Here is a 27,615-nt window from a genome sequence, read left to right as displayed (position 1 = left end):
TAGTACGATGGGAATCCCCTTTGAATGTGTGTCTGAGAGAGAGAGAGAGAGTGAGAGAGAGAGAGAATGAGAGAGGATGTGAAGGTCTACCCGTATGCACAGAGACAGAGAAAGTGTGGAGACTGACCCAGTTTAGGAGGTGTGAGGGAGAGGGAGGGAGAGGCGAGGAGGGTATTTTCCATCTTTGTGAAGCATCCATCTTGTAGAGCAGGCGAAGCGGAGGGGAAGCCATGAGAGCAAACCCACCACCACATCACCAGTACAGTACAGATATATGACACGTAGAGCAAACCCACGACCACATCACCAGTACAGTACAGATATATGACACGTAGAGCAAACCCACCACCACATCACCAGTACAGTACAGATATATGACACGTAGAGCAAACCCAGCACCACATCACCAGTACAGTACAGATATATGACACATAGAGCAAACCCAGCACCACATCACCAGTACAGTACAGATATATGACACGTAGAGCAAACCCACGACCACATCACCAGTACAGTACAGATATATGACACGTAGAGCAAACCCAGCACCACATCACCAGTACAGTACAGATATATGACACGTAGAGCAAACCCACCACCACATCACCAGTACAGTACAGATATATGACACGTAGAGCAAACCCAGCACCACATCACCAGTACAGTACAGATATATGACACGTAGAGCAAACCCACGACCACATCACCAGTACAGTACAGATATATGACATGTAGAGCAAACCCAGCACCACATCACCAGTACAGTACAGATATATGACACGTAGAGCAAACCCAGCACCACATCACCAGTACAGTACAGATATATGACACATAGAGCAAACCCACCACCACATCACCAGTACAGTACAGATATATGACACGTAGAGCAAACCCAGCACCACATCACCAGTACAGTACAGATATATGACATGTAGAGCAAACCCAGCACCACATCACCAGTACAGTACAGATATATGACACATAGAGCAAACCCACGACCACATCACCAGTACAGTACAGATATATGACATGTAGAGCAAACCCAGCACCACATCACCAGTACAGTACAGATATATGACACGTAGAGCAAACCCAGCACCACATCACCAGTACAGTACAGATATATGACACATAGAGCAAACCCACGACCACATCACCAGTACAGTACAGATATATGACACGTAGAGCAAACCCAGCACCACATCACCAGTACAGTACAGATATATGACACATAGAGCAAACCCACCACATCACCAGTACAGTACAGATATATGACATGTAGAGCAAACCCAGCACCACATCACCAGTACAGTACAGATATATGACACATAGAGCAAACCCAGCACCACATCACCAGTACAGTACAGATATATGACACGTAGAGCAAACCCACCACATCACCAGTACAGTACAGATATATGACACGTAGAGCAAACCCAGCACCACATCACCAGTACAGTACAGATATATGACACATAGAGCAAACCCAGCACCACATCACCAGTACAGTACAGATATATGACATGTAGAGCAAACCCAGCACCACATCACCAGTACAGTACAGATATATGACACATAGAGCAAACCCAGCACCACATCACGAGTACAGTACAGATATATGACATGTAGAGCAAACCCACCACCACATCACCAGTACAGTACAGATATATGACACGTAGAGCAAACCCAGCACCACATCACCAGTACAGTACAGATATATCATACTGTACATAGCTGTTGAATGTATACTAGTCTCACTGGCCAGCCTCCCCTCCCTTCCGTGAGAAGAGTCTGGCAGCGCTTAGTCTCTTAAAACAGACTGTCTCATCTACATCCGGCGAATGCAGCTATATACAGTCTGTACGTTACACCCCCAGAACATGCACAAGGAAGTTGGGAAAAAAACCTTCAGACTGGAAGGAAGTTCGACAAAATCCGACCAATCACGACACGTGTGTCCACGGAAAAAAAATCTGATTGGACTAATGAGCGGAAGACCCGCCTTAAAAAAATTCTGATTGGACTAATGAGCGGAAGACCCGCCTTTCTGCTTCCCATTCCGGTTGGTGCATGATTCTCCCCCACGAAGTACAGACGGTACGGTTGACATGGTCGGAGCCAATGACAGAGCTTGTAAGTGGGGAGCGGAAATGCCGGCAGCGACTGAAATGGTCACTCCAATGGGAGAGCAGCTGTAGATCAGGGGAGGGCTTATGCCAGCACCCTGTTTCCATGCAGCCAGACTCCTCTCACGGAAGGGAGGTGAGGCTGGCCAGCGAGAATAAATGACTCTCTGGGCTGCGGTTGAATAGTAAAAAGAAATATGTCCTAATGCTTTTCCTAAACACTTTTGCTCGACGTCATGAGGTCAAGGAAAGATGTGAAGCAGAATTCACAAGGCCTTAGCAAAAGACAATGACGGTGCGAAGAGAATCCGACTGCACATTATACTGGGCTACGTACGTAGGCTAGGTAGGTACGTAGGTAGGTAGGTTGTTGAGAACATTGCGTTTTTCCTGCTAATGTGGCTATTCCTTGCAGCTAAGCTGCATTGCCATTTATAATAAAAATGTATCATTTATTTGGCCAATAAAAATAATTCTGTACATTATTTTAGTGCACTAGCTCTTGGCAAGTGAGCCAAAAGGTTAGAAAGGGGGAGAAAAAAACACACACCAGGAGGTGAAGTTTCTCCGGGTGCATGGAAGAAGTATTCTCGCTACTTTGATTTGATCCAGTAAAATAGGAACTGCTGTTTTCTGGCTTTCTGATCATTCACAGGGGGGAAGTGACTGTTGCATCTGACTTGACACAGTTAGGCATAGCCACAAGCCTGCAGCACAGTATTCAGGATAGGACTCATATGCCTTCTTCACCAGCAGCACAGTGTGCATTTATGTCATTTATATTTCAACGACTTCTTTCATTTCAAAGCTTTGGTGAGTCAAACCTCTTCCTGATATGAGTGTTGTGTAGCGTAGTTTAGTGTAGTGCCATGTAGTGTAGGCTAGTTAAGCAATATCACACGAGAGGGAGTGCATTGTTGGCTAATATTGGCACTGCTGTGATTCGGTCGCAGGCACGAGGCCGCAGGCCGAGTGCCGTAGATAATCACAGCAGTGCCAATATTAGCCAACAATGCACGACCTCGAGTGTGATATTGCTTTTATACAACAGTTCTATTAAACAAAGCTGATTAAAAAAAAATGACAAAAAGCTGAGAAAATAGATGATTTCTGTATTTATTCCTCCGCCAACAAAAATAGTCCCCCCAGCTTTCCCTTTGCAGAAAATGTAGCCTAATCAGCCCGCCTGGTCAGGAGGAGGCGTAGCGCCTGCCTGTAACAGAGATCTCCGTGTCTTATCAGCGGAGACCGTTTTGAGTCCTTACCCTGATCGTCGTAACACAGCCAGTTCTCCGTCTTTGCATGCTGTTAGATTACAACGAACTAGTTGTGTGGCTTAGCCTTCCAAAATGTTGCCGTTAGTTTTTTAGAATGTAATACATAGAATTGGGAACGTTACATTCAATTTCATTCAGACTGTCTGTCTGGCTCAATAGCCGCCATTTTCCCCCGGAGCGAGGGAGGGTGAGAGGAGGGAGGGTGTTTTACAGTAGTGGCTGAGAGAGCGTAGTGGCACAGTGCTCCAAGCAGGTCGCGAGGCACATTTTTTGCAACATCATCCAATCAGGGGGCATTCCCTGGCAATTCACATGGACGCGCATTGCTACGACCAGCATAGTTAAGACCAGACATAAGCCGTGTTGGTGCAACAGGCGTAAGTCCATGGTCTTATAAGACCGACGTAGGAGTTACGACCAGGCATAGTTAAGACCAGTTGGTGCAACCGGCCCCTGGAGGTTTCCGCATTAGAATGTTGCTCCCCCTCGTCCTCTTCTGACGAGCATTCATAGTTTAAGTCAAAAGTTATGTTAGGAAAAAAATCCATCTTTGCGCTCTCGGTTACGCTTTGAATGACGTTCAATGTAACGTGGCTGGTGTTTGTTTTGTTGATTAGAGCAGCTGTGAAGCGGAGTGATATAGCCTACCCTACACACAGTGAAGCGCCAGTGCATTATCGTGAAATATAGGCACTCGTAAGATCCCTCTTGTCCAATCAAATTGCTCGGCCGGAACTACCTGTTGTATAAGTGAGGTTAGACCAAGGAACATAATTACGCTTGAGGGAAGGGAGAACACACAGACACACACACACACAGACACACACACACACACACGCACGCACGCACGCACGCACGCACACACACGCGCACGCGCACGCGCACGCGCACACGCACACGCACACGCACACGCACACACACACACACACACACACACACACACACACACACACACACACACACACACACACACACACACACACACACACACACACACACACACAGAACACTTTCAACCTGTTGGCAAAACCAGGGCAGGAATGATCAAGGCCAAACAGCCAGTGGCGTGGGTGCCCTGGGTGCCCTGGAGAGTGGGCGTAATGCCCCCTTCACCCACAGGGCCAGTTAGGCATGCACTGTTTCCAACTGGCCGTGGTGCCCTTAAAAGAAGCTTGCGGATTTCCTCTTGTAAAACTACAGGCCACGCAGCAAATAAACAAACATGTTTCCCAGTTTGGAGACATTTAGGGTGTAATCTGTACAGAAAATAACCTGCGTTACACCTACATTACCGTGTGTTACTGGAGGGACAAGTAACTAACTTTGCAGTCTGAGCCATCTTACATATTGTGTGCTGTATCAGGCTGCAGCATTCGCTTTTTCTATTATTAGGATATTTATTTTGTCGAGGAAGAATTGGTTTTGGGTTAGGGTTATGAAACATGTATTTATCCTATGGGGAGAGTACACTAACTCAGAAGTTACTCATCATCTATTCATACAGCCATACCAGCCACCCACCCACCCATCCATCCATCCATCATCCATCCATTGCTCCCAACATCCAATTATTTGTTCGCTCATACTGCGATGCCCATCACTGCCAAGGTGATATTCCTACAATTGTCAAGGTGATATTCCCATTCTTCCCGATATCCCGTCTGTTACTAGGGAAATTCCCACATTCTGGCGTTGCCATGGTGACAGTCTCGTGATTCCAGACCGTTCCGGTGGAGGGGTATTCCCCCGTCCTCCGCACACATGCAACACACACACACACACACACACACACACACACACACACACACACACACACACACACACACACACACACACACACACACACACACAACCCCTATATTGTCTCAATAGAAATTGATTAGATCGGTCAGCCCATCAAGCTGTCACGCTGATTTGTCGTGTCACATTATTCCCCCCATATGGGTCTAAATTCAGTGATTAGCACAGTCTAATATAATAATATAATTAATGCATGGAAAATCTATATCTCCCTGTTTCCCTGGGGCCTGTCACCCTGTGGAGAAGCTACTCAACCTGTTACCCTGTGGAGAAGCTACTCACCCTGTCACCCTGTGGAGAAGCTACTCAACCTGTTACCCTGTGGAGAAGCTACTCACCCTGTCACCCTGTGGAGAAGCTACTCAACCTGTCACCCTGTGGAGAAGCTACTCACCCTGTCACCCTGTGGAGAAGCTACTCAACCTGTCACCCTGTGGAGAAGCTACTCACCCTGTTACCCTGTGGAGAAGCTACTCACCCTGTCACCCTGTGGAGAAGCTACTCACCCTGTCACCCTGTGGAGAAGCTACTCACCCTGTCACCCTGTGGAGAAGCTACTTGCCCTGTCACCCTGTGGAGAAGCTACTCAACCTGTCACCCTGTGGAGAAGCTACTCACCCTGTCACCCTGTGGAGAAGCTACTTGCCCTGTCACCCTGTGGAGAAGCTACTCAACCTGTCACCCTGTGGAGAAGCTACTCACCCTGTTACCCTGTGGAGAAGCTACTCACCCTGTCACCCTGTGGAGAAGCTACTCAACCTGTCACCCTGTGGAGAAGCTACTCAACCTGTCACCCTGTGGAGAAGCTACTCAACCTGTCACCCTGTGGAGAAGCTACTCACCCTGTCACCCTGTGGAGAAGCTACTCACCCTGTCACCCTGTGGAGAAGCTACTTGCCCTGTCACCCTGTGGAGAAGCTACTCACCCTGTCACCCTGTGGAGAAGCTACTCAACCTGTCACCCTGTGGAGAAGCTACTCACCCTGTCACCCTGTGGAGAAGCTACTCACCCTGTCACCCTGTGGAGAAGCTACTTGCCCTGTCACCCTGTGGAGAAGCTACTCACCCTGTGTAGAAGCTACTCAACCTGTCACCCTGTGGAGAAGCTACTCACCCTGTCACCCTGTGGAGAAGCTACTCCCCCTGTCACTCTGTGGAGAAGCTACTCACCCTGTGTAGAAGCTACTCAACCTGTCACCCTGTGGAGAAGCTACTCACCCTGTCACTCTGTGGAGAAGCTACTCACCCTGTCACCCTGTGGAGAAGCTACTCCCCCTGTCACTCTGTGGAGAAGCTACTCACCCTGTGTAGAAGCTACTCAACCTGTCACTCTGTGGAGAAGCTACTCACCCTGTGGAGAAGCTACTCACCCTGTCACCCTGTGGAGAAGCTACTCACCCTGTCACCCTGTGGAGAAGCTACTCACCCTGTGGAGAAGCTACTCACCCTGTCACCCTGTGGAGAAGCTACTCACCCTGTGTACCCTGTGGAAGAAGCCTCATTTTGGTCGCTTGTATCAGCAACATTCGTCACAGTATATGGTATTTCACTGTATTAATCCCCGACCTTTTAATTAAAGGTACTGTCTATGACCCATCGAAAAAACTACCAAGAATTTTGCTTGAAAGAAAAAAACTGCTTTATTGATTGAAATGAAACTGAAATTAATATGAGAAGGTTTACACAAGGCTCCTCCATTATCAAGTTATTTGTAGTGGCGTGCTGTGCCGTGGGCACAGGATTACAGGAAAAGCTTGAGATAACCGTGGTTGCTTAATATCGCGGTATACCTTAAAACGGTATATCGTTAATCCTCCCACACCGCAATGGAATGATTTCTCTGGTCAGACATTTGGTATAAAAATAATAAAAACTATACAACAATATTTAATAAAAGGTCAATATTGGCTCAACATATCAGTCTAGTTGTGATAAATGTACACATTACATTTAATTTCATCTTTGATTAACACTAATCCGTCATTTTAACCTTTTTGATATGTACTATAAACTTTGTTGATCAATACAATGTTGCTGGTACCGGACTTTTCCCCAAACTGCCTGTATTTTAATTTTAAATAGTTTTTATATAAATTACACAAAAGGCAAAGGAAATGAAAAATCATTTTTGCTTATTGATGACATAAGCGCTCATATTGATCACACATAATTCCCCGGGGTTCTAGGCCTGTTTTTAGCCTATCTTTTCACATTTTGGTGTTTTTTTATTTTATTTATCTATTTATTTTTAAGATCTACTAACACAATAAATGCATCTCAATTTAACATGAGAGATTATAGAGTTTGGAAGCTAGCTGGCAAAATGACCGCTTATGGCTGTTCTAATAGTCATGGCCCTTCTAGTATGAAGCAGCAATGAAGACTGCAGTTCAGTTTGAGTTGGGTCTGTCTGCTCTCCTTCAGAAAACCTCTGGGAGAGAGTAGGGGATATTGGCAATCTCTCTCTCTCTCTCTCTCACACACACACACACACACACACACACACACACACACACACACACACACACACACACACACACACACACACACACACACACACACAGCACAGAACGTGTGGATGTTGCCAAGCTTTCACCAGCAGCTTTCACAGCTTGGAGTGGGAACAAGAGGATAGAGGGAGGGATGAAAGAGAGAGGGAAGGAAAGCGGGGGAAAGGAAGAATGAAAGAATAGAAGGATGCAGAGAAGGGAGAGGAGCGGAGGAGAGGAGATGAGGAGAGGAGAGGAGAGGAGAGGAGAGAGAAGGAAGGCACAGAGGGGAGGGGACAGGAGGGAGATGATGGGTGGAGGAAGAGGGAGACAGAAAGGGAGGACAGAAAGAGAACGACAAAGAGAAATGAAGGAATAGGAGAATCAAAAGAGGCAACCCAATCGCCAGAATAAAATGTCAGCATTTTTTTACGTTTCTGCAACCCACGGATACGTATCTGCCTTTTATGTTCCTAAAAGGTGGCATTTTACATTTCTGCAAACCGTACATTTGAAACAAACGTAAATTTGAAACAAAACGGTGGTAATTTGAAAACATTGCTGCCTTTCCAACATTAAACGCCAATAAAACAACTTTAACAACTATTATGTTTAGGTAGAGCTGCAACAATGACAGATAATTAATTGACAACTATTTTGATAATCCATTCATCGTTTTTGAGTAATTTTTTTAAGAGAAAAAGTCAAATGATCTGATTCCAGCTTCTTAAATCTGAATATATTCAGGTTTCTTTATACTCAATGAGAGTACACTGAATATTTTTGGGTTGTGGACAAAACAAGACATTTGAGGATATGTCATCTTGGACTTTGGGAAACACTGATAGAATTGTTCACCATTTTCTGACATTTTATAGACAACTAATCGATTGAGAAAATAATCAACAGATTAATCGATAAGAATATGTTTAGGCAAGTAAAAGGTTATGGTTATGATTATGGTTTGAGTTAGGCTTATACTAAATAACAAAAATGTGAAATGTGAATGTGAAATGTATAGACGTAGGTCCCTATCGTTGCATCGGCCTAGTTTCTACGCCGAGCGCCTGGCGCAGTGGGCGTGGACCAGCGCACTTGATATCTTGGTCTTGGCGCTAGACGCAGCCTACAGCATTACAACCACGCCTTTTAAGCGTAAAATTATGCACCGTCATGCTCATTGGATAAGTGCAATAAACGAATCGCACGCTTGCCTTTTTAGCTCCAATTCCAGTGATCCCGCAAAACCTGACGAAAGCCAAACGCTCTGCCCCCCCCCCTCCCTTCATCCAGTCTGTCTGTCTGCATTATAGGCTATTATTCCATATTATTATGCTTCTCAAACCAATCTAACTGCAGTTTCAATACTGCAAGCATGTAAATACGCTACACTATAGCAAGATCAAAGTGAAAATAATGTTCTAAACGCATCAGCTAGAAAAATATAGCCTATTAGATTGGTGAAAGTTTGTCCAGAAAGATATAATTTTCTCTCGCCTGCTGCAGGAAGGATGATGCACATAAATATAGCCTACATTATGTAAAGTCATTGCATAAATGTGTTTTTATTGTAAAACTAAATGTGGAGTAGGGCCAAGTTATTGGAGCGGACATCACAGTATAGCAGATGACAGTAGAAGCTTCCGAAGCGCGTTCCGCTGTCACTTATCTAAATCACGTTAAATCGACAAGGGATATTTATAGCCCCAGTAGGACATATATGTTTCACATAGGGTGGTGTTTTCATTTCGATGTTTTATTTGGTCCAATATTGAAATGTTCTACAATTGGAGGTTGTCTTACCATTACACATTATTTAGATCCTCCCTTAATATAGGTTTTCGGCTCATTTGGTTGCTATTTAGTAGCGAAATGGAGAAACACAATGCATGTTGGGACATTCACATTGCAGTGAAGTTACAGCTTATTTTTTCTATGGGACTCTGAGCGAGGGAGTCAGAGACAGTCGGTATTGTGCCTGTCAGACTGTGAGGAGAGAGGGAGAGAGTGACATAGAGAAGGGTGACAGAGGACAGAGCCAGAGGGGAGGGAGAGAGCCAACTGGCCCACTGAATAGGCCTGCTTTTCAAAGGCGCAAGGCGCTAAATTAACGCCAGGTCGGAAGATAGCAGTACGCCGGTATTTAGCGCCGACACGCCCACTTTGGCCCATTCTGGGACTGCGCCACGCCCATTCGGCCTAAAGTGCATTTGGCAGCCTAAAGCCATATTGATATCGTCCCAAAACAGGCGCAAGGCACGTTTTTTTGCGTTTAAGGCCCGTTTTAGCGCCGAAGGCTTGTGGGAGAATAGGGCCCTATAACCCTGGGGATCGAACACGGTGTGAAAGCAAACTCTTTGGTCTCTATCATTGCATCAGCCTATGAACTGCGCCCAACGCCAGATGCAGCGCAGATTAGTGGGCGTGGCCCAGCGCACTCGATATTTTGGTATTGCGCTACACGCGGCCTTAAGAATTATAACCACGCCTTTTAAAGGGATAGTTCGGTTTGTTTGAAGTTGGGTCCTATCAGCTAGTCAGATACACTAACGTAATTCGGTACAGTGGTCTGGAAGCGAGGCGCAGTGTCTAACGAGATCCGGCACCCAGAGCAGCAGCCAAACCAGCCTTTTCTCTCTCAGTACTGGGGGTCAACAACTAAAACTATAACTGTAATTTAGCCACCTAAAACAACGCCCACCTAAACAAATCGATATCCGTGTACATGCACGCTCTATTTTGACAATTTTCAGCGCTTTACTTTTCCGCAAAACAGCAGTTTCATTCGGCACTGCTTTTTCTCCCAACCGTACAACCACCGTATTCCTCCGCTAAAAGCCAGCTCCGAGCCGCAGCACTGGATTACTCCGCAGTTATTTGGGGGTAGGCTATTTTATTTCTCCCGGTTTGAAGACACAACAAATAGAATACACGAACGAAAATATGAGTGATTTTGATAGCGAGGATGATATGCCATTCACCTTGGTGACAAGAGGATACAATTATGAACCAGAGAGAATACAGAAGAGGAACTTTTGCAGAGAGTGAACAGGCAGAGAGATGCGCCTGCTGCCTAAATGCCTGGGTGCCCTGGCTGCAGACCTTATTCACCATTCCCAGGATAAATTGTGGAAAACGACCCAGACCAGAGAGGCCAGGTGACTTGTTGTCTCTAAAGTAAGTCAGTGTTTTATCTCTCTTCTAAGCCTTCCTGTTTTGTAAACCGCGGCTCTGTGCTCTGTGCTGGCTTTAGCGGAGGAATACGGGGGTTGTACGGTTGGGAGAAAAAGCAGTACCGAATGAAATGACTGTTTGGTGGAAAAGTAAAGCGTAGAAAATTCTCAAATAGAGCGTGCATGTACACAGATATCGATTTGTTTAGGTGGGCGTTGTTTGAGGTGGCTAAATTACGTTTTAGTTGTTGACCCCCAGTACTGAGAGAGAAAAGGCTGGTGAGGCTGCGCGAGGCTGCTCCTCTGGGTGCCGGATCTCGTTAGACACTGCGCCTCGCTTCCAGACCACTGTACCGAATTACGTTAGTGTATCTGACTAGCTGATAGGACCCAACTTCAAACAAACTGAAATATCCTTTTAAGCGTAAAATTAAGCACAATCTGCTCATTGGAGAAGTGCAGTAAACGAATCACAAGCTTCGCTTTTAAGCTCCAATTCCACTTAGCGATCCAGTCCGGTCAGAAAAGCCAAGTGCTCTGAGCTCCCCCCCCTCCCTTTCATCCCTGTCTGTCTCCGTATATATTATTCCTTATGCTTCTCAAACCAATCTAACTGCAGTTTAAATACTGCAAGCATGTAAATATGCTACACTATAGCAAGATCAAAGTGAAAAGAATGTTCTAAATGCATTGGCTAGAAAAATATAGCCTATCCCTATGTGGCCTATGTCATGATGAAAAAAAAAAAAAAAACTCTCTCGTAACGGACAAGCCCGTCTTTTATTGTCACACGAACACCACAATACATGCATGCGGCCACAACACACTCATGCTGACGGTGGCCGGTGAAAAGTGTCCTCTGCATTTAACCCATCCAGGCATGTCCTTTCCTCCGGGGGGCAGGCCAGGAGCAGTGGTCGCTTTCTCGTACAGCGCCCGGGGACCAACTTCGGATGTTGTTGTCACTGGTCGGATGACGATGACGATCTGATCTTCTGCATGTTTTTAGTGGGGGGGTTATATACGGAGGAACCCCCTGGGGGAGCACGGGGAGAACATGCAAACTCCACACAGAGAGAAAGGCCCTTACGACGAGATAACCCACCTGGGCCGTAGGCACTGAAGATATGGGGGGAACACAACCACAGCGCCCACAGTGTCCCAGGCGAGAATCGAACTCAGGACCTTCTGACTGTGAGGCGACAGCGCTACCGACTGCGCCACCGTACCCCCGTATGAGATTAGATTGGTGAAAGTTTGTCCAGATTAGAATGATATCGTTTTCTCTCGATACCTTTTCTTCTCCAGTGCTGCAGATGATGCACATAAATATAGCCTACATTATGTAAAGTCATTGCATAAATGTGTTTTTATTGTAAAAGTAAATGTGAAGTAAACCAAGTCTTATTGGAGTGTAGCGGACATCACAGTAGAACCGTGTTACGGCTGTCTCTCATCTAAATCACGTTATATCTGCGAGGGATATAGAAACCACCTGGGTTGCATATGTTTCACATAGGGTTGTGTTTGTATTTCTATGTTTTATTTTGGCCAATATTGAAATGTTCGAGAATTGCATGTTGTGTGAACAGAAACATTATTTCTATCTACCACTTTAGGCAACTTAGGCTGATTTGGTTGATATTTCTTCTCAAAATGTATTAGCCTCAATGCATGCTGGGAGATTTGAGGGAGTGAGAGAGAGAGAGAGGGGGTGAGAACAGCTTTTTTCCATCGGTCTTTGTGCTGCGCGAGAGTGGGAGTGAGAGAGAGAGAGAGGGAGAGAACAGCCTCTGAATGACAGGGGCTCAAAACTATGATATAACAACTTTTTTCCATTGGTCTTTGTGCCTGTCTGATGTGCGAGAGAGAGAGAGTGAGAGAGAGAGAGAGGGGGAGAGAGTGTGAGATGGCAGAGGAGAGCTCTGCGCAATTACGCACAGTAGCCTAATATAACTGGCGCACTGAATAAGGCCTGGTTTTGAAAAGCGCTAAGCGCTAAATTAACGCCAGGGGGGAAGATATCGTTAGGCCGGTATTTAACACATTAAGTGCCATAGACGACCTAACTCGTCTTACATAATCCAGCGCTTAAGTGCCAAGGACGGACTAACTCGTCTTACATAAAGATTTTTTTTTTTGGACGGTGGGACATCAATCAACCCCTTTTACATCTTTGAGATAACTACTTGGAGCCAGAGCATGTGTGTAATCTATTTTACCGACCACTAAGTGGCGACAGAGACCGAGAGAAGTCACAGCCATGGGACCCAAAAGCCACAAAAGCAGCCGCCTCCCGCGGACATGGCTTGGCGATTTTACAGTCATTAGCCCGGACACACACACACAGAACGGACAGAGATCCCTTCCCCCCAGAGCCGCGCAGCAACGCGCGAACACACACACACACACACACACACACACACACACACACACACACACACACACACACACACACACACACACACACACACACACACACACCGCGGAAGCAAGCCATTCAAGGAAATGGCGACGCGATTTTACAGTAATCCAATTCAGACTCGTCTTGCCCGACAGGCAGACAGGCAGGCAGGCAGCACAACGCGCTTCTGACACGCTCCTCCTTCCTCCTGGCTCTAGAAGACACACGGAGGGAGGAGTTTGAATGAGAGGGGTGTTTCCTGTTGTTATGGAGGAAATTACTGTTCAAAACTATTGTTTAGAATGTCTGACGGTCTTACTGATGCCAAAAATGAATGGTTAAAGTGACTGTTTCACAAAAAGCCATTTATCTCTGAATAAATTTCCAGACGCTGAAACCATGCTGTACTCAACGGCTAATATCTACATAACTACTAACTCTGCAAACTAACTCTTTTAGACAGAGAAAGCACACATTCTATTAGTTATTTTTAGATGATTGATGTTCATGAATTCTTAACAGAAAAGAATCCTCGGCTGTTTCTAAAATGAGCCAGAATCGTCAAAAACACCCCTGGCACAACTTACCTACAGGAATGAAAACATGGCTGGCATTCAATGTGTTAAGGCCGAAATGCCCATTCTGGCCTATTCTGGCACTGCGCCACGCCTCTTCGGCATAAAGCGCATTTCGGGGCCTAAAACCATTTTGCTATCTTCCAGAGGCAGGCGCAAGTCGTGTTTTTTTTGCGTTTAACGCCAGTTTTTGCGCCTAAGGCCACTGGAAAGATAGGGCCCTTTATGCCCTCTATCCACCCCAGCCACAACACCTTTACTGGCCACCGCGCCATGACCATAATGACCATAACCAAAAATATGTTGTTGCATATATCACATTTCTCGATACATGTATAACGTTGATATACACATATCTATATTATATATATCTATATCTATACACACATATCTATATCTATACACACATATCTATATTCATCGTATCTATATTCTGTTCATATCCATTTTATTCTGGCGAGCAGGATGGAAGGAGACAAAGGCAGAGAAGCAGAGGAGAAGAAAGGAGAGGAAGAAGGTGAGGGGAGGGGAGGCAAAGAAACGAAAGGATAGGTGACGAGGATAGGTGACAAGAGGAGAGGAGAGGAGGAGAGGAGAGGATAGGTGATGAGAGGAGAGGACGGAGAGGAAAAGAGAGGAGTGGAGATGAGAGGAGGGGAGGGGAGGACAGGAGAGGAGGAGAGGAGGGAAGAGGAGAGGAGAGGGGAGGGGAGGGGAGGAGAGGATGAGAGGAGAGGAGGGAAGAGGAGAGGGGAGGGGAGGATGAGAGGAGAGGAGGGAAGAGGAGAGGGGAGATGAGAGGAGAGGAGATGAGAGAGGAGGTGAGGAGACAAGAGGCGAGGAGAGAGGAGGAGAGGCAAGGAGAGAGGAGAGGAGGGGAGAGGAGAGGGGAGAGGAGGATGAGAGGAGAGGAGAGGAGATGAGAGAGGAGGTGAGGAGAGGTGAGGAGATGAGAGAGGAGGTGAGGAGACAAGAGGCGAGGAGAGAGGAGGAGAGGCAAGGAGAGAGGAGGAGAGGAGGGGAGAGGAGAGGAGGGGTGAGGACAGAGGGCAGAGGTGCGGAGAGGAGAGGAGACAGGAGGTGAGGAGAGGTGAGGAGAGGCGAGGAGAGAGGTGAGGACAGAGGGAAGAGGAGGTGAGGAGAGGAGAGGCGAGGAGAGAGGAGGTAAGGAGAGGAGGAGAGGAAGGTCGCTTCCAATTCCTGTCGATTCCAGCAGGTCTCTCATCCCTCATACACCGGCCCGCTGGCTTCTCGCACAATCAATTGATTAAAACAGCACTTATCGCCGCTCTGCTGTCGAATGCTTGAATGGCACGCAATCAACCACATGCAGCATTCTCATTAATCTGTATTCACTTCCATATCAAAGCACCTCTCAGTCCGTCACAAGCTCCCACACACAATGCAACAATGCTCTGAATTTTCAAGTGGGACTTGAATCTGCACAAAATCCCCAAACGGATCCTGACTTGGGGAAAAAAATCACAATTTAAATGGAGCAAACTCAAAGTGTATTTTACAAAGCCAGAGAAGAGATGGAGATGAGATGCTACTGTTACTCGATCTGTCATTGTGCTTTGGCCATGTTACGACAAGTCTGCCAATGGCGATAGGGTCACTTTGAACAGGGAGAGAATGAGAGAGTGAGGTAGAGATACAGAGAGGGGGGGGGGGGGGGTAGACGACAGACTAATCTGTGACTTCAATAATGGATGTTCCTGGAAACTACTGAACCATTGATAGAACAATACAAGACATGCCTGTGGGTGTGCGTGTGTGTGTGGGTGTGTGTGTGTGTGTGTGTGTGTGTGTGTGTGTGTGTGTGTGTGTGTGTGTGTGTGTGTGTGTGTGTGTGTGTGTGTGTGTGTGTGTGTGTGTGTGCGCGCGAGAAAGAACACACACACACACACACACACACACACACACACACACACACACACACACAGACACACACACACACACACCTTCCCTCCCCATTGTCACACCTTGCCTCCGTAGCCTCCTCTTCTTCAGGCCAAAGATGCGCACTTTGGAGAAGATGTCGACCAGGTTTCCGTTGCACAGCCCCGGCTTCTTCGTGGCGGGGCTCTTCCGCCGCCGGTGGGTCGTCGGCCGGTGGGCGTGTTGCTCCCGCGCCTGTCTCTTCTGCCGGATCAAACCGCTGGCGATGGCCGCTGCCATGTCTCCAACCGAAAGCACCGAAACACAAACAGCCCCGTCTCTGTCTCTCCCTTCAGTCCAGTCCACCAACCAGACACAGAGAACCCGTCTCCGGTTTACCGGCTATAACGGCCCCACGCTGCATCCACAACGCGTAAAACTCCAGAATAAACAGACCGCTTCACAATTACAGCATATTTTGTATTTTCTGTAGTTGTTTTACTCCGAGCCATTGCCTTGAACGGTGCAGCGGTTTACCTGTCCGGTCTGTCTGTCAGTCAGATAACGGCAGCTGTCACCGAACGGCTCCTCCAGCCCATTTTAAATGAACGGACGCCGTTTGTCAGTTTGCTTCGCCATGGTCGGTCAAAAGGCTCATCTCTAAAAACACCGGAAAGGCTTAAGAAAACAAAACGACTTATTTTCTCTCTTCTGACTGAAAATGTCCGTTTGTTTGTAATCCCTTCTCCTGTAATCCCTTCTCCGTTGGTAAAAGCGCGACGGAGGCGCGTGCAGCCAGCCGCGAGCTGCTCCTGCTCCAGCTGCGCGTCAAGCTGGCGAGAGTTAACCAGAGCGTCGCCGGAACGGCACTTTGGCCTTCAAAATTAAATGAAGGTGGGGGGTGGGGGGGGATATGTTATGTTGCTCACATTCTAGAAGAAGATACATAACGTAGGCTATATAAATTGTTTTCTTATAATGTCTCTATGCTTATAATAAGCATGGATAAATTATAAGGAACATTTAAATGAGAAAAAATCAACATACAAATATATTGTAACGAATCAGGTATTCGTCCAAGGAACCAGGAGACTTGAAGTTGGTACAGGGCTTTTATTCTTGGCTTCACAATAGCTCCTAGCGGTAGCTTCGCTGCTAGCTCTACACACGTCCAGTCAACTCTCTCTCATAGCTTGACTCAATTCTGCGTCGAGACAGGATGGCAACTTACACACCCTTCCCCCCAGGAACACCCACACATATCAGTTCCTAGCTAAACACGGAAACACCACATTACACGCCAAACCCCGGATCGCTACATATCCCTCACCCAACAAGAAGTCGCGCCCACGCGACACCCACAACTCCCACATATCCCCCCTGTACCAAAACACACCCATAACATTTTTCCCATCACCACATTCAATTCTATTTCCCCACAACATTTCAATTCCCCACAATTAGTCCCTTCTTTTCCCAACACCCCCGTCATAATGTCCAGTTTGCATTAGGCACTCCATAATGGCTAGTTTGCATTAGGCACTCCATAATGGCTAGTTTGCATTAGGCCCTCCATAATGTCTAGCTTACATTAGGCACTCCTTAATGTCTGGTTTGCATTATTTCCCTTCTTTTTCACACATTTAAATTCACACATTTCAACTAACACACGCCCCAACATTGACATAATTTCTTTCCTCTTTTCCCATTCATTTAAATTCAACCCATCATTTCAATTAACATTCCCCTACAATTCCCCTACAACATTTCAACCACCACCATTTCCATCCCCCCTTCCAAAGCTTCTGTCCCACCTGAAGCACCTTAGTCCCTCTCAGCCCCCAGTGGGGTTAGTCCCACCTGAAGCACTCTTTTCGGTCCCCCCTCTGTGCCCCACAGTCATCACACGCCCTGCAGTAGCTCCGCACGTCCCCCTTCTGTTTGGCCCAGTAGCCAAATGCACGAACACGGCGGAGTGTCTCTTCAGGCCCGCAATGACCGAGTCCAGGGGAACCGGATCTGGGGGCCCTGTGTGCCCATCATAGCGCCAATCCCTGCAGGTAGCTGGGCACCACCCTCTGGAACTCCCCCTTTTCGTGGTCTAACCTCGCCAAAACCCCATAGTCAGTCAGATACAGGTCCGAAAACATGTTCCACAGTCCTTTCCTGACACCGGAACACGCGTGCATCTCCTCCGCAGGGGGCCGGCGTCCGGCCGTTACCCCCGCGAGCACCGGACCGATATCCGCGTCCTCCGCCCTGTCTGCGTCTCCACTCGCGCCCGTCGACCTTCCAGATGGCCATGACGTCGTCATCCAGGTCTTGCACTCGCTCGTTTTTCCGCCCCCCTCCCCCAGGGGGCGGCGCGTTGAGGGCAGCTGAGCGAACACCACCGGCATCCATCTTCCCCTCGGCTCTCCGCAGTGCAACCGTGGGGGGTGTGTAGCGGCTAGGCTGGGCCGGCTCCCCCGGCGGTAACCCCCCTCGCTCACCCGGAGACACGACTGCAACAACGCTGCAGATGATGTCCCTCTCTTCCCTCTGGCTGTTCCCCTGGAGCACCGTTCTCCTGTCCGTAACAACGTTCTCCCTGCTGTCCATGTCGTTGTCCCGCGTACCTGGTCTGTTCCCCGGGACCGCTGCGACACCACCTCGCTCGGTGCCCAGGTTCTCTGCATGTCCAACACAGTCTCTCTTGCGGCTCCTCCGGCCGTTCTCCATGCTGCGCCACCACCGCGCTCAGCAAGTCCACTCGCTGCATGACTTCTCGTAGCCCCCGCATCAGCTCCTCTGCCCAGGCAGGCGTAGCTTCCAACAGCCGTCCGACCTCTTTCAACACCCGGGCTTCCATGCCCGCCAGCATCGAGCCGAACGTCAGTATAAGGGGAGCCAGTATAAGCTCCTTCTCCCTGTTCAGCAACGGCCATTCTCCATCGCGCACCATCGCACGTGGTGCTCGTAGCAGCTAGTAGTTAGCACCCCTGGTAGCTAACCTACTACCGCTAGGTCGCTAGAGCCCAAAAGCCGTCCCACACACAGTCTCTTTTGCCGTTCCTTCTCACCCTCTCCCCTCTCGGCCGAATCAGAGGCGTTACCGCTTTAGTGGCTGACACCAGTGTAACGAATCAGGTATTCGTCCAAGGAACCAGGAGACTTGAAGTTGGTACAGGGCTTTTATTCTTGGCTTCACAATAGCTCCTAGCGGTAGCTTCGCTGCTAGCTCTACACATGTCCAGTCAACTCTCTCTCATAGCTTGACTCACTTCCGCCTCGAGACAGGATGGCAACTTACACACCCTTCCCCCCAGGAACACCCACACATATCAGTTCCTAGCTAAACACGGAAACACCACATTACACGCCAAACCCCGGATCGCTATAATATAAATTGTGCATTATACTACAATATAAACATGAATAGAAATAAGAATAAAAGAACGTGTAAAGATATGTACACGCAGCCAGCCTTCAAGGTCTCTCTCGCTGTCTGTCTATCTGTTTGTCTCTGTCTCTGTCTCTGTCTCTCTCTCTCTCTCTCTCTCTCTCTCTCTCTCTCTCTCTCTCTCTCTCTCTCTCTCTCTCTCTCAAAGATTGGTTTTGGTCCCCCTTTGTTTTTGAATTTCGAATTATTGCACACAGTTTTATATAGGCTATATATATATATATATATATATATATATATATATATATATATATATATATATATATATATATAGGCTATAGTATATATATATATATATATATATATAATTATATATATATAATATATAATTTACTTTTGTCTGTTTCTGTAAAGTGCTGAGTAAAAACGTGCTTTATATTTAAAGCCCTCGTCTATATAAATTAAGTAAACTTGACAGACCAACACAACTACAACTCGTATGATACTCAGTGGTAAATCATTCGATTAAACGTCGTGAAACATGTTATTCCACGTTACAACAAGGGTTTTATGTTTGAACGTAACCGGAAGTCGCGTTTTCTGTCATCCTAGCTAGCTTGACGCTGGTGAGCGCGAGCGCTCTCTGGACGCACACCATCGCTGGAGTTGCAGCCTTTACACGCGCTGAGCGGGTTGGTCACACGCACTCTCAAAATAAACGAATTGTAGGCTAGAACACAGTAGAATTGAACTGATGATTATAATATAATTTAATCCAAAGGCACCAGAATAGAATAGAATAGAATAGAATAGAATAGAATATAGAATCCTCGCCAGACTGTGATATTCTAACCCAGTGGTTTTTAAAGTGGGGGCCAGGGCCCACTGGTGGGGCCAAAGGGAAATGCTTAAAATAAAACATCTTTATGTGGAAGGAAATTATTATGTTATATTATGTTATATTTTTTAATACTACACTACAGTATAATAAATAAAGAATAATATATTTGTATTATATTTCATAATCATATTTAGCATAGTATTAACAAATATAATTGAATCATTTCCTTCCACATAAAAATCATATTTGCCATGCCCATCTGTCTAATTGCCTGCCAGTCAAAACGTCATCACATTCATTGTCAGTTCCCCCTGGTGTGGGTAACAGTCTGGAACAATGTTTATAATGGAAAACAGAAGAAATATTGAATATGAAGAAATGAGAAAAGATTTGAGATACAAATGTAATTATTAGGTTATTACATTAATAAAAGTAAGGACATAATTATATTCTGAGGTTGTATGTGATTTTTGACATTTTCAATAGTATTGTCAATTGGTTTATTTCTTCTTGAAGGCCACAGCAAAGGCTAATGCTATTTGGGGGGCCTAGGCATGGAAACGTTTTGGAACCCCTGTTCTAACCTATTGTGGTTGTTTAGGTTCTCTCTCTCTCTCTCTCTCTCTCACTCTCTCTCTCTCTCACACACACACACACACACACACACACACACGCACACACACACACACACACACACACACACACACACACACACACACACACACACAGTAAGATGAGCCTATAGATGGACAGGTTAAAGCAGCATGTATAATAGATATACTATAATTTACAGAGTGAGTGTCCGTGCTAGCCAGTGAGTTATAGTGAGCTTATGTTATCACTATAGAAGTAAATAAGTAAGTCAACTTATAAAGCACATTTTGAAAACAAGATTGAAAATAGAAATACAATAGAAAGTTATAGAAACATAAAAGCAGAAAATAACAAAATCAAAACATTAAAACTGCACAGAAGACAAACACATTTTATGATTAAGGAAGACTGAGAGTGGGAGCTACAACTGAAAAAGCTCAGCCACCCTTAGATTTTCGGGACAGAAGGCCTTGATCATATTATGGTATCGGTATCACTATTAATGTTCCAGTATTTCTATGGGGACTGACGTGATATTTATATGCATTCCTCTCAAATTCACAATAGTATTACTTTAGTTGTTTTTTCATAAAGGGGAAACAAATGAGGAATTGCACCAAAACAGTCAAATATGCACCTTCTTTGATTTGTGCATTGGTCATCTTTGTCATATAATATCATTTTAGACTGACACTAGTAGAAAGCAGTTAACTCTGTTCCAGTAGGCCAGGGGTGTCCAAACTTTTTTGAATGGGGGCCAGATTAGATATTGTGAAATTACTAGTAATCGTTAATCCCAACCCATTCCTATTGCTACAGCCTCATTCAGGTGCTGACAGCCTGTGGGTTTGGGTGGCTGTAAATAGTTAAAAAAAATGCAGTAAGTGGGGTAGATTGACCGGACAGTGTGAGGCGTGCTGTGAGACTGGTGGATTTACGTGCAGATACTTGATGTCCAAGACACACTTGGTAAACTGAAGTCTTGATAACTAGGAACGTTGTAGCACTAGATAGGTGAGTCTGCAAGGTTCGAAGATGGGAACTGTTGCAGAAGGTTGCCGTGATATTAGTCTATGAACAACTGCAGAGGACTTGCAGAGCAAACCCTTATAGGTCCCGAATATAAAATCACCTTGTGTTATGACATCATCAATGAGACCATCAAAGATGACATGGGGATTATGACATCATCTAACACGATCTAATGATGACATCACCTAACAGACAGACAAAGCAGAGGGCTGCCTCACATGTCTCTCTGTCTAACTGTACACAAGTTTCCATGCTGTAAGCTTATCCTGTAGGAGAAACCACACTACACTCACATCTCCCCTGTGATGTAACAGCATGTCGTGCGGTAACGTGTCTGCAACTGAGCAAACCCAACGACACTGTGGTTACTTTACACCATTGATAGTAACTTTACACTCATAAGTGCATAGTGAGTGCATGAGCAATCTGGGCAGTGGGCACCCTCTATCAGTCTCACGACTAATAAGACTCTGGGACAGAAGGCAGATATTTCTGGGTTTCCGGTGTACAGCGGATGTCCCGCCCCTAGACCTCCACTTCCATGCGCCGCGATTAATGTGTCCAGTCAAGTTGTTCAATAATCAAAGAATCCACACTGTTACTGTTCGTGTTACTGTTCATTTTACTGACTGACCTATTAATGCACCTTATCTTTATTGTTATTAGTATTACTATCACTCACACTATTATGCACCTCACATATTCTACTTTTCTTTTACTAAATGGTACTTGATAAGGATTGTAAGAGAAGGCACATATTTGTGACACTTTATTGTATATAGGCTACGTAACTTCTATTGTATTGTTTTATGGTATATTCGCTCCTTATTTCGATGTTTATATTTTTCCCTACCTGAGTGAGAACAACTGTAGCATGACTCAATCTCCCCTCGGGGATCAATTAAGTTATTCTGATTCTGATCGACACGAGAATGGACTTGTAGGTGTTTTAGGTCCAGATGACATTTCGGCTAAAGTCTTTAAACAACGGTTAACGGCATACGAGACGTCACCGGACTGTAAACAACGACGGGAGTAGAAGTCTTGAGGAGGGACGTCCGAGAGTCGTCAGACTCTCTGACCCACTCTGGGTGCCCAGATTGGTGCACGAGTAACACAAAAATGACAAGTCGCCAAGTGATTTGATCTTGTTTCAAGACCTATCAAGCTTATTATATATTTTTAGTCAAATTATCTCACTGCACTGGCAGATAATCTGCTGGTGGTTTCACTACATTTCGCTTGATTCATGCCAATATGACTTTCAAGAAATCATCATAAAACAATGGAGAAAATCCTGAAACAAGAAACCTCCCCCAAGACAATTTAACCTTGCTTTACCAAGTAAATATCCTGAAGCAAGTTAGATTCTCCTGGAAAACATGCCAAATTTGACCTTTACCATTAATGTCCTGAAGCAAGTTAGATTCTCCTGGAAAACACGCACAATTTGTAGCAAATGGTAAAAGTATCTGCAGTACAGTAAGACGATTTCACCACAGGAATCCTAAAATATGCTTGAGAAGTCTGGATACAAGATAAAACAATGAATTTAACAAAATAGCAAGTTTTTAAACTGAATGGTTCTAACACTGGGTGCCTGATTGGTAATACCTTAGTGAACCACTTAATGTACGCAGATGGTACTTGTGGTACTGAGCGTGAGTAGTGGTCTCCAGCAGCTCCTCACAATATGTACTGCGTATGGTTTGGAACATGATATCAAATACAATGCCAGCAAGAGTGTTAATCTGCAGAAAAAAAGGATAAATGTTTAAAATTCCCTGATTTTAAACTGTCGGATAATAGCCTTACGGTCTGTGATAAGATTAAATATCTTGGTCATTTTATTACAGAACAAATGTCAGATGATGATATCTACAGGCAATGCCGCAAAATGTATGCACAAGAAAATACACAAAAGTTTAACATGTGTAAGGATGGAGCGAAGGTGTCTCTGTTTAGACTACTAGAGCATACTGCACACCACTCTATACTGCCCACTTGTGGTCAGATTACAGGAGGGTGAGGCGAGCATGCATAGACCTCAGGTGGCATATAATGATGCCATGAGAATGTTGCTTAGGACAGTGGTTCTCAAATGGGGGTCCGCGGACCCCCAGGGGTCCGTGGCACTTTGCCAGGGGGTCCGCGAAAAGTTTGCAAGTGATTTTTTTTTTTTTTTTTTTTTTTTTTTAATTAAAAAATAAAATGCTACATGTTACTTATTCCTTCTCAAACTACTTCCTACATGGTGCTAGTCTATCAAAATATCTTGGCTGTCATTGATTGTGTTGCATAGTGGTTTTCTGTACTGTTGACAAATTGTGATATTGTAAGTCGCTTTGGACAAAACAAAAGTGTCTGCTAAATGACGTAATGTAAATGTAATGTAATAAAAAAATATATATATATTTTGTTTTGCAAAATCTTCATAGTTCAACGAAAATAGTTTATGCTTTAAATCTAAAATGGTTCATGGATTACATTCTAATAACAAACCTATCAAATTAAAAGTCAAGCACATTACCGTGGAAACAATTAAGCTTAGCCCAAAATCACAAATCAGAATGAGGGGGTCCCCGGTATATTTTCTATCTTGTAAGGGGTCCTTGGCTGAAAAACATTTGAGAACCTCTGGCTTAGGAGACCTAGATGGAGCTCTGCAAGCGAAATGTTTATGACGGCAGGTGTTAACACTTTCCAGGCACTGCTGAGGAATCTGATCTATAAATGTATCTGTCGAATGAATGTCTCACAGAATGCCATTGACAGGCTGCTGGCTAATCCATGCTGTAGTGATGACAGATATCAGTCACCTCTGTGGAGACACTGGTAGCTTTTATGAAGGCTACACTATTTATTTGCTTCTTGTTTTTACTGTCTGTATGGATTTTTCTTAATGTTGTGTGTTGGCTTTTATATGGACCCCGAGTATGAAATAAAGCCTTGATTGATTGATTGATTGATTGATTGATTGACTGATTGATTGATTGATTGATTGATTGATTGATTGATTGATTGATTGATTGATTGATTGATTGATTGATTGATTGATTGAATGTCATTTTCTGGTGTTTGTCTGATGATTCTATTGTCAGAAAAGTTGATCTTTGCTACTAAAGGCATACAATCTGCTTGTATCACAATACACCTCAAGTAAGTATACCCACTTTGCTTTAACACTGTAATGGAGATAACACAAAAGCAATTGGAGCTGGCTGAAATTAACTATTAAGTACTGTAGAAATGACACTAAGTGCAAGTAGGGCAGATATGGGCACTGTAAGGGTGATGATAAAATGAACTCTGTAAATGTTAGCTGCCATATTGTGAACAAAAGAATGGAAGAATGTGAAATTTCAGCATCATTCTGTATTACTGTATTACAGTACTGTGGAAAGTTAGATAGTTTAAAACTTTAGTCAGTCTCAAGTCTTGAGGCTCAAGTCTTAGAACTGCAAGTCAAGTCAGAACAAATCAAGAGTAGAGATGGGAAGTAACTAAGTAGGCTACAAATACATTGTTATTGTACTTAAATAGGAATTTCAGGTATCTGTACTTCATTGAGTGTTATTTTTCTGACAACTTTTTACTTTTACTACCTACATTTTAACACAAATATCTTACATTTTCATAACAGGCTATTACTTTAGTTTTAATACACGGCAGTCAAAAACAATGAACGTTGTTTGTTTCTCTCGTCTCAGCTTTCACGCATTATGTGCACCTTTTTTGTGGAAAAAAACATATCACACAAATTATTACTCAAAGTATAGTCTTTATACATCTTAAAACATGTTTGAGGGGAATCTTTTAAGTTTAATACTCTTCAAATTATATTAATATGGTGTGAGTTTCAGTTAGCTTTGCACAGAAACAGCCGGTAGAAATACCTTTTTACTTTTATACGTTATTACATTTCAGAGCCTGTAACTTTTTGCTTTTACTTGAGTAAACAAGTTGAATGAGTACTTCTACTTTTACCAGTCTTTTTGTACTCTGTACTCTGTACTTCTACTTAAGTAAAGAATGGCTGTACTTTGCATACAGTACAATTTAACATTTAAGAAAACTAAATATCTAAGACTTTTCAACGCATTATAATAATAATAGAATCAAATCTGAAATCTCAATCGCAATATGGTTTTAATAAGCTCAAAACTTGGTAAGAGCATAATGAGTTTGATTTCTATAATCAGTTTATACTTCAATAAATTTAATCATTAAAGTCTTTCTGATTCTGATCATTCCATACAAATTCAGAAAACTGATTTGACAAGTTGTCTGCAGAAACAAATCACTCGAACAATTGTGATGTCACAATGTCTATGACCTCAATTGTGATCTCATCAGTGATGTCCATGTCACAATGTCATTACCCAAGCTGTCAATCTGTGTTCATGACCTCATCAGTGTAAAATATCGCTGTATGGGCGTTACAGCAACGCACACACACCCTCACCTCACACACAAAACATCTTTCTCCTCCTTATGACAGAAACGCATGGTTCAATGTGTCCACAAGGTGGCGCCAGAGTGTCTCTAAGAGAATCAGACCAACAACAGGAGTTCAGAGATGAGCAGTAATGGTTTGAGGAAGATGATACTGTAGGCCTATATATCAGCTTTACATAATTCAAGACATAGGCAATGATTAACATTGTATTTTGACTGTAATTACCATGACATGACCTTTATCTCTCATATTTTCTCTCATAGACTTTAGAAGCCGTAGAAGAGGGTTTGACAAGCTTTCTTCTGCTTATGTTAATAGACATAGACAGTATACATAGATGTAGCTTAATCATAAAGTGAATAACCACCAATTCAAGCACAAATCTGAAACTTGTATTTTCAGAAAAGGAGCATTCACTTATGCCTTTCCCCCAAAACATAATACGTTTGTACATTTACTGTAGTTTGAGACTTTCCCTAATATTTTTACACTATCCTTTCGCAGTTCCTGCTCAATCCACACACACACACACACACACACACACACACACACACACACACACACACACACACACACACACACACACACGTCATTCCACACTTCAGTCCAATCTCTCAATGTTAAAATATTCTAGTAATTTGTTTTATGCTACTTACGTGATATCACCTGAGAATGTGCATTGCATCGGAGCCTGAAACGGTGTAAAGCTAGTGAATCATATAGAAACAAAGACAGCAGTGATTCAGACATTTTTCTGTAATTCTGGACTTGATATGATGTCATCTTTTGTTCCATTAACCAATCAGATGGAGTTACTTGAGCGACTGTAGTGTAGATAAACCCAGATTGTGTGTGTGTGTGTGTGTGTGTGTGTGTGTGTGTGTGTGTGTGTGTGTGTGTGTGTGTGTGTGTGTGTGTGTGTGTGTGTGTGTGTGTGTGGAAGTACAAATTAGTACAAATTCAAGTACCACCCCGTAGTTACACTTCATGACCCAATATGGTGTCACCCATAGGCTATCCCTTATTGGACACTCCCCTTCAAGCTCTGCCAGTCTGGGACTAATAGTGCAATGAAAAAAAAAAGAAAAAAAAAAAGGCAAAATGGAACGCACTAATGGCTCATTTCCAACACACTTTACTGCCCTGTACAGCTCGTCACCAGTCGGCTCTACTCGTTTCGGCCCGATGGACGTTTTGCTTCCACCGCGGATCATCTGCCCCCGCCCACCCCCGCCCACAGCTGGTCGTCATAGCGACCGCATATCTGTCCTTCGCCTAATAGCCAAGTAGGCTAACATAACGTTACAATTAAATCCATCCACAGAACTTTTAAACTGTTTATGAAATACTGGTGCCTCTAAATGACCTACAGTGTACATGGGCAAATGTGACAATCGGCCAGGAGAATGGATATCACTTTGTAGTTAGTCAAACTCACAGGCATGCGCTGCGCTGCGCGGGGACGGGAGAGGCGCAACAGAGTGAAGCCTGTACCCCGCGGCCTCTCACCAGGCAAGACCGCGGCTTCACCAAAGACCCGCTGCGGCCTAGCGGAGCGCTGCAGCCTGCACTCCGCTACAGG

The 27,615-nt window shown here is 44.7% G+C and overlaps 1 pseudogene across 1 annotated transcript in view; it reads right to left on the bottom strand.

Moving 5' to 3' along the window:
• The window catches only part of LOC310774139 (fibroblast growth factor 14-like), a 60,205-nt pseudogene extending 44,180 nt beyond the window's left edge, over window positions 1-16,025 (bottom strand). The window contains exon 1 of the transcript in view: window positions 15,830-16,025. The product of the transcript in view is annotated as a fibroblast growth factor 14-like (transcript). The remainder of the gene's footprint in view (window positions 1-15,829) is intronic.
• Window positions 16,026-27,615: the final 11,590 nt, after the last annotated feature.

Source organism: Poromitra crassiceps (genome assembly GCF_964638095.1).
Source record: "Poromitra crassiceps genome assembly, chromosome: 3".
Classification (NCBI taxonomy): Eukaryota; Metazoa; Chordata; class Actinopteri; order Beryciformes; family Melamphaidae; genus Poromitra; species Poromitra crassiceps.
The sequence above is the reverse complement of the archived record's forward strand: the minus strand, read 5'-3'. Positions and strand labels throughout refer to the sequence as shown.